The sequence below is a fragment of the Myotis brandtii genome, unplaced genomic scaffold (assembly GCF_000412655.1).
Source record: "Myotis brandtii unplaced genomic scaffold, ASM41265v1 scaffold566, whole genome shotgun sequence".
In the NCBI taxonomy this organism is placed as follows: domain Eukaryota; kingdom Metazoa; phylum Chordata; class Mammalia; order Chiroptera; family Vespertilionidae; genus Myotis; species Myotis brandtii.
Window position 1 is genome coordinate 334,497 of NW_005370110.1, and position 7,714 is coordinate 342,210.

Below are 7,714 nucleotides of genomic sequence, written 5' to 3' on the forward strand. Positions count from 1 at the left end.
TGCTAGGCCTGACACATTTGCTGGTTTCCTGATAAACTGATTTAGATTGTGTACCAGATATGGTATTAATTTAAGGGAGTCCCAGGAAACATCAAAGTAGAACACGGATATAGAGAGCTACCAATGCCTTGGGAGATGCCAGGCAGACACATCAGGGGAGGTCTCCACTAGGCTAAATATACAAGATCCCTAGGTAACTTGATCTTAGATGCTGAGAATCTCTGACAGAGCTCAGGTTTAGCTCAGGTGTCCTGGAGAACCCTGACTCTGCAGAAGAGGAAAAAAACATTCTTTTTTTTTTTTTTAACTTGACGTTTTTTATTTATTTTTTTATTTTTCAACTAGAGCAACGGGCTCAGCCCTTGCAGCCGCGGCGGCTTGCCTCGGCCCTCGCAGCCCCAGGTTCATCCAGAAGGTCATCCAGAAGGACATCCGAAAGGTCATTCGGCTGTTTGATCTAATTAGCATGTTACACTTTTATTATTATAGATTACAGTTGACATACATTACTATATTAGTTTCAGGTGTATGTCCCAGTGACTAGACATTATATAACTTACTAAGTAATCATCCTCATAAATCTCACACTCATCTGACAATATATATTCTTATTAGAATATTACTGACTATACTAGAGGCCCATTGCACAGATTCGTGCACCGGTGGGGTCCCTTGGCCTGGCCTGCGGGGATCGGTCTGAAACCGGCAGTCCAACGCCACCTGCCACTCCTGCCTGCCACTCCTGCTCATCCTGGCCCCGCTGCACCTGCCGCTGCCACTCGGTAGGCTCGCTGCCACTCCACTGTGGTCTCCAGGCTGCAGCGGCCAACCATGAGCCCTGTATCTGGCACCCATCAGTCAACTGAGCAGTGCTCCCTGGTGGTCAGTGCACATCATAGCGACCAGTCATTTGGTCATTCAGTCGCTTAGGCTTTTATATATAAAGATAGAAGCTAGAGGCCCGGTGCATAGAATCGTGCACCGGTAGGGTCCCTCAGCCTGGCCTGTGCCCTCTCGCAATCTGGGACCCCTCAGGGGATGTCGGACTACTGGTTTCAGCCCGATCCCCCGAGGATCATTTAGGGTTTTATATATACAGATAGATTCCCCATGCTGTACTTGACATCCCCGTGACAATTCTGTAACAACCAGTTTGTACTTCTTAATCCTTCCACCTTTTTCACCCATCCCCCCAAGCCCCTCCCATTTGGCAGCCATCAAAATGTTCTGTATATCTATGAGTCTGTTTCTGTGCGGCTTATTCATTTTGTTTTTTAGATTCATTTGTTGATAGGTATGTATTTATTACCATTTTGCTGTTCATATTTTAGATCTTTTTCTTCTTCTTCTTAAAGGAGACCCTTTAACATTTCATATATACTGGTTTGATGGTGATAAACTCCTTTAGCTTTTTCTTGTCTGGAAAGCTCTTTATCTGTCCTTCCATTCTAAATGATAGCTTTTCTGGGTAGAGTCATCTTGATTGTAGGTCCTTGCTTTTCATCACTTTTAATATTTCATGTCAATCCCTTGTGACCTGCAAAGTTTCTATTGAAAAATCAGCTGACAGTCGTATAGGAGATACCTTGTAGGTAACTAACTGCTTTTCTCTTGCTGCTTTTAAGATTCTCTCTTTGTCTTTTGCTCTTGGCATTTTAATTATGATGTGTCTTGGTGTGGTCCTCTTTGGATTCCTTTTGTTTGGGGTTCTCTGCGCTTCTTGGACCTGTAAGTCCATTTCTTTCACCAGGTGGGGGAAGTTTGGTTTCAGCCCGATCCCCCGAGGATCATTTAGGGTTTTATATATACAGATAGATTCCCCATGCTGTACTTTACATCCCCATGACAATTCTGTAACAACCAATTTGTACTTCTTAATCCTTGTCAATCCCTTGTGACCTGCAAAGTTTCTATTGAAAAATCAGCTGACAGTCGTATAGGAGATACCTTGTAGGTAACTAACTGCTTTTCTCTTGCTGCTTTTAAGATTCTCTCTTTGTCTTTAACCCTTGGCATTTTAATTATGATGTGTCTTGGTGTGGGTTCATCTTGTCTGGGACTCTGTACTGCCTGGACTTGTATGTCTATTTCCTTCACTAAATTAGGAAAGTTTTCTGTCATTTTTTCAAATAGGTTTGTTCTCTTTTCTCCTTCTGGCACCCCCATGATGTGAATATTGGTATGCTTGAAGTTGTCCCAGAGACTCCTTACACTATCCTCATTTTTTTTAAATTATTTTTTCTTTTTGCTGTTCTGATTGGGTGTTTTCTGCTTCCTTATCTTACAAATCTCTGATTGGATCCTCTGCTTCATCTACTTCATTGTTGATTCCCTGTAATATATTCTTCATTCCAGTTAATGTATTTTTCATTTCTAACTGGTTCCTTTTTCTGTTATCTAGTTCTGCTTTTATGTTCCCTATCTCTTTGTTGAAGTTCTCACTATCTCACTAAGTTAATCTACTCTTCCCCTAAGCTCATTGAGCATCCTTATAAGCAGTGTTTTGAACTCTATATCTAGTAGATTGCTTGTCTCCATTTTGTTTAGTTCTTTTTCTGGAGTTTTGCTCTGTTCTTTCATTTAGATCATGTTACTTTGTCTCCTCATTTGGCAGCCTCCTTATGTTTGTTTCTATGTATTAGGTAGAGCTGCTACATCTTATGGGCTTGATAGAGTGGCTTTATGAAGTAGGTGTTCTGTAGGGCCCAGTGGCACAGCCTTCCTGATTACCCACACTAGGCACTCAAGGTACATACCCCCATGTGGGCTGTGTACACCCTCCTGTTGTAGTTGAGCCTTTATTGCTGTTGGTACATCAATGGGAGGTATTTACCCTCAGGCGGATCAGCTACAAGGACTGGCTAAGATAGAATTTTGTCTTTGAACCATGGAAGGCATAGTTTAAAGAAACAGAAAATGGTGAATAAGGGCCAATGATTGCATCATGATTTGGAGTTGGACAGATCTGGGTGTGAATCCTGACTTTGCTGCTTACAACAATGACATCTTGGACACATCACTAGAACTTTATAAGAATTTCTAAAAAGATATTAATAATATTATCTAATAGAGTTATTATAAGGATTCCATTGGATACTTTATTATGTGCCAGCACAAAGCCTGGCACATAATAAAGTATCAATAAATGCTTGTTAATAAGAGGGAAATAAGTACTAAAAAGGATCCATCCAATTGAAAACTAATGCTCCTACCACAGTAATTACAGAGAAGCCATGAGATATAAATCCAAATGAAATATATTAAAGAGTGCCTGAGAGGTGAAAAAATAGTCAAGGAACTTGCTGAGGCCTGGGGGTGAAGATAAGTTGGGAAATTAGGTGTGCCAGAGGGAAACAAGAAATTGAGCCTAATGCTCCCCCACCCAACTTTTTTTTAAATCAATGTATGTTACTAGACTTTGGGAAACAATCAGAGAGAAAGTTAAAACTACAAGAGACAAAGGGGATAATGGGTAGGATCAAGAAGGGACCACTCTTTGCTGTTTCCATTGACTTCACTGTGGTCACTCCTGCCCAACATTACCTCTAGTTCAGCCTTTCTGAAACAACTTTGCAAATATCACATCCTCTACGTTTTTCTCCCTGTTTCAAAACCTTCAAGGAATTCCTATTGTCCCTAGAACATTATTCAAATGCCTTTCCAACATTCAAGGCCCTCCATAATCTTGCTCCAACCTACTTTTACAAAGTTTACTCGTTCCATAAACTATGGACTTTTATCTAGTTCAGCGGTTCTCAACCTGTGGGTCGCCAACCTGTGGGTCGCGACCCCTTTGGGGGTTGAACCACCCTTTCACAGGGGTCGCCTAAGACCATCGGAAAACACATATATAATTACATATTGTTTTTGTGGTTAATCACTATGCTTTAATTATGTTCAATTTGTAACAATGAAAATACATCCTGCATATCAGATATTTACATTACGATTCATAACAGTAGCAAAATTACAGTTATGAAATAGCCACGAAAATAATTTTATGGTTGGGGGTCACCACAACATGAGGAACTGTATTAAAGGGTCGTGGCATTAGGAAGGTTGAGAACCACTCCTCTAGTTGAATTTCTCTCCTTACTACGTTAGGGGTCTCCCTAACATAGCTTCTTTCCTTGTCTTCACTTAACCTCTCACCTCTGTCCTACTTGATGTCAATTTAAGTCTCCCTCCCTTCAGAAAGTATTTCCTGAAACTGTACTTACCAATGACTGCCTCTTCCTTTCTAACTCTCCTGGACCTAAAGTGGAGGTTGTAAACCAGCCTATAAAGTGACTTTTTTTACTTTGTTTTGAGTTAGTTTCCAAATGTACAAATCAGAAATTTTCACATTTAAAAAACTGAATTTCCAGCTTCTCTTGAAAAATTGGAAATGTATTAACACTAGTTCTATGTTCCCTCCTGGCAAGAATGAGTTGAATTTGAGTGGTAACAGCTGACTCTTTAGCTAGGGCATGCACTCGAGTTTTATTCTTATACCTGGCTCACCATACTTATCATGTATACAGGTACCTGGCTCGTGTAAGCATTTGAGTTTGTAACGCCAGGTCTAACCTATGGCTGAACACTTGGTGTACACTAGCTGATAGTTATTTATCTTTATATTTATCATGTCTTTCAGAAAAGTTCCACATATCATGCCTATTTGGGATCCCCACAATGCCTAGCACAATACCTAAACATAGGAGAATACTTAGTGTAAGGTACATGCTGATGTTGATAATGAAAACTTAGTCTGCCTTTTCTTAACTAATCCATCATCCAACAAAACTACAGTTCTGTATGAGGAAATTAAACAGCCTAAGAAAGCATTGACAGTAAAGAGGTTATACTAGGAAGGTTGGCTTGAGAGATAGCAGCTAGATTAAGAAGTTTGAAATTTATCCATTGTGGTTAGTAGGTATTTGTGACTCTCACCCAAAGCTTCTTGCTGGAAGAATCTGTTGGCCCCTCTTTCCTCACTCATGTAGAACAGCTGAGACCGAAGGGCAGAAAGAAAAAGAGAAAGGATGATGGATAGTGGTGATGGACACTGAGTTGGAGGATGGACTATTTGTATGGCAGTTACTTTTTCACTCTATTTTCTAATGTGAAAAGGTACAAACTGAGGCTACTCCCAACCTGTGGGACCCACAGAGTTGACTAGAGTTTCAGGGAGAAGGATAGGTCAGGATTTGAATCCAAGATCATATGACTCCACAGTCAGTCAACATGAAGAGAGGAGGATTTACCATGAAGTAAATGGAGCTTAACCTTCAGGGCCCCTTACTTATAGAAGCCTTCTTTGATGCTCTGGGTAGGACTACAATAGTAATGTGTTCATTATAAAATTTGCAAAAGTAAGATATTTTAATAGCAAATGCTTAAAAGCCATGTGTTTTCTTGTTTGTTTTGTTTTTGTTCTTTCACACAGACTCACTCCAATAACTTCCCCTGTTGGGCATTTCTGAGATCTGACTAAGAGAAAGATGAGTTGGGGTACAATTATTTTGGGTTATATCTTTGCGATTTACAGTCATTTTCCTTAGAGTTGCTATTGCTAGACATGCAAGTATAAACATGGCTTTCAAGAATACCCCTGTTACCTACTGGGTGGACTCATCTGGCATTATGACCCAAAGCTGTAGGGCCAGAGGTCAGATCTTGATATAATTGGCATGTAGATTGTGGAACTTGCTTATTAGGTCTGGTTGACATGGCAACCACAGAGTATTATCATGTAAGGCTCTGGATCTAGGATTGTAATGTTGTGACTTCTTACTTTGGAAGAAGTTAAAAGCCCAAGTGTGAGGGGACTCAGGACCCAGTTGTGAGCTGGCTGGACTCCTTCACCAAGTTGGTATCTGGCAGAAGCAGCCCAGGAGGAAATAAAAGGTGCTGGAGCCCATCTGCTTTACCATCAAGTGTATCCTTCCTTAGTAGCATAACTGTGTCCTCTGGAGTTCAGTAAAATGTAGCCACCTAAGCAAGTTCTGCTGAGCCTCTAACCCAGGGGGCATTTTAGGTGCCTAACTTACCAGTATAATCTATTTAAGTATATTTTAAGACTACAAAAAAGGAAGAATATAAGCTAAATTAATGAGATTATTTCTCAGGAATGAGATTAATAGAGATTTAAACTTTCTACTCCATTTATCTGTATTATTTACATTTTTAAAAAAACACACTCATCTGTATTACATTTATAACCGGAGGAAAAAGGTGCCGGAAGCCGGTCCATCCTTGCTGCTTGACACAGTCGCTGCAGGGAAGAAACATCTGCACAGCATATGTTTCAAGGGACCTGGCGTATATGGCATACTGTTCTTAATATGTTTGCTCCCCTACTTAGCACTATGTGTTTTAACCAAGGTCACCTCTCCAAGAAAGGTTGTTTCCCCAGGTGGGGATTTTTCCCTGGAGTTAGGGATTAACAGGACTAAGGAAGGGAATAAATCAGTAAAACCCCTTAACTAAGTGCCAGGCGGGTAGTTAATCACTTTAACTACAAACAATCACGCTTAAGCTACATAATCTTTACCTCGGATAATCTCCTTCAGTTACTTCCTTGTAGCTTAACAGAACAATAGAGTAGTGACCTTGGAATGGAGATAACAAACGCCCTAACCTTTGGAATAGAATGGATAGGATTAAAATCAAATGGTATAAATACAGATGTAACAGGACAATAAAGGGAGAACCTCGCTATGCTGATCAACCAAACGCTGTCGCTGTGTCATTCCTTCTTCGCCAACTGGGTCCACACCTTTGGGAACGCCTGGACCTGCTGGGGCTGGACCCCAACAAAAAGGTAAAAACATTCAAATGGGAAAATACAAGTTAATGTCAATAATTGAGGAGGCCAAAGCTGATGTTCTTCCTTCTCCTCCCCAAACCCTCATGAGCTTTTTAGTGACCATGAAATGTTTTTCCAATACAAGAAAAAAAATTTTTTTGTATTGGAAAAACACAAAAACCTAATTTCACTTCTTCAAATAAAAATAAATGCACAAATCCTTCAACATTGCATGGGGAAAGTAATTTATTTCTAAATTAGATGTCTATACAGCTGGGACCATTTATTATTCATTAAGCCAAAGTTTTTTTGGTGAGAGAAAAACTGAGCGCCTACTGTCTGGTAGATACAGCTCTCGCAGCTTTCTCGCTTAGTGCCTCATTTGATTTAAAAACAAAACAAAAACCTTTTTTAAAAAAAAATCAAAGACGGTTTCAATAAATCCGTTAACTTTATAAAACGCGTTCATGGGAAAGGAACGGCCTCCTTGGCCCGCCGCCTCCGCTGTCACGTGACCCCGCGGCCCGAACGCCATCTTACGTATCGCCTCATAGAGGAACTACATCTCCCAGAATCCTCGCGATTGCGTCGTGCTGGCACTTTTAACCGCCCGGTCTTAGAGCGGAGCCTGTAGCCGGGCGCCATCTTTGACGCTGGCAGTCTTGGATTTCTGCTGGTGCTGCTGCTGTGAGGACGGCGGAGGGCAGCGGCTAAGAAAGAAGAAAGACGTGGCAGCAAGCGGGAGTCGGGGAGAGTGTCCTCGGTTCGGTAAAGTTTCTGTTCTCCGGTAACTAAACCCGTTTTTTGATTCCCGGGTGGCTTGGGGCCGGGGAGGTTGGGGTGAGGGCGAGGGGAGTGGCCGCGGCCTCCCCTCGCCCCTGGGTCGCGGCCTAGTCCGGGAAGTCATAGCGGGTCCTTCGGCCC

The 7,714-nt window shown here is 41.4% G+C and overlaps 1 protein-coding gene across 10 annotated transcripts in view; it reads left to right on the forward strand.

Annotated features, from left to right (window-relative positions):
• Nucleotides 1-7,408: 7,408 nt before the first annotated feature.
• Nucleotides 7,409-7,714, forward strand: part of ZC3H11A (zinc finger CCCH-type containing 11A) — a 34,627-nt gene continuing 34,321 nt past the window's right edge. For 7 of the 10 annotated variants that reach the window (XM_014549677.1, XM_014549676.1, XM_005878575.2 and 4 more), the window contains exon 1: nucleotides 7,409-7,577. The gene's annotated coding sequence lies outside the window, so the exon portion shown is untranslated. The remainder of the gene's footprint in view (nucleotides 7,578-7,714) is intronic. The other 3 variants (XM_014549678.1, XM_014549680.1, XM_014549683.1) reach the window with 1 other exon arrangement.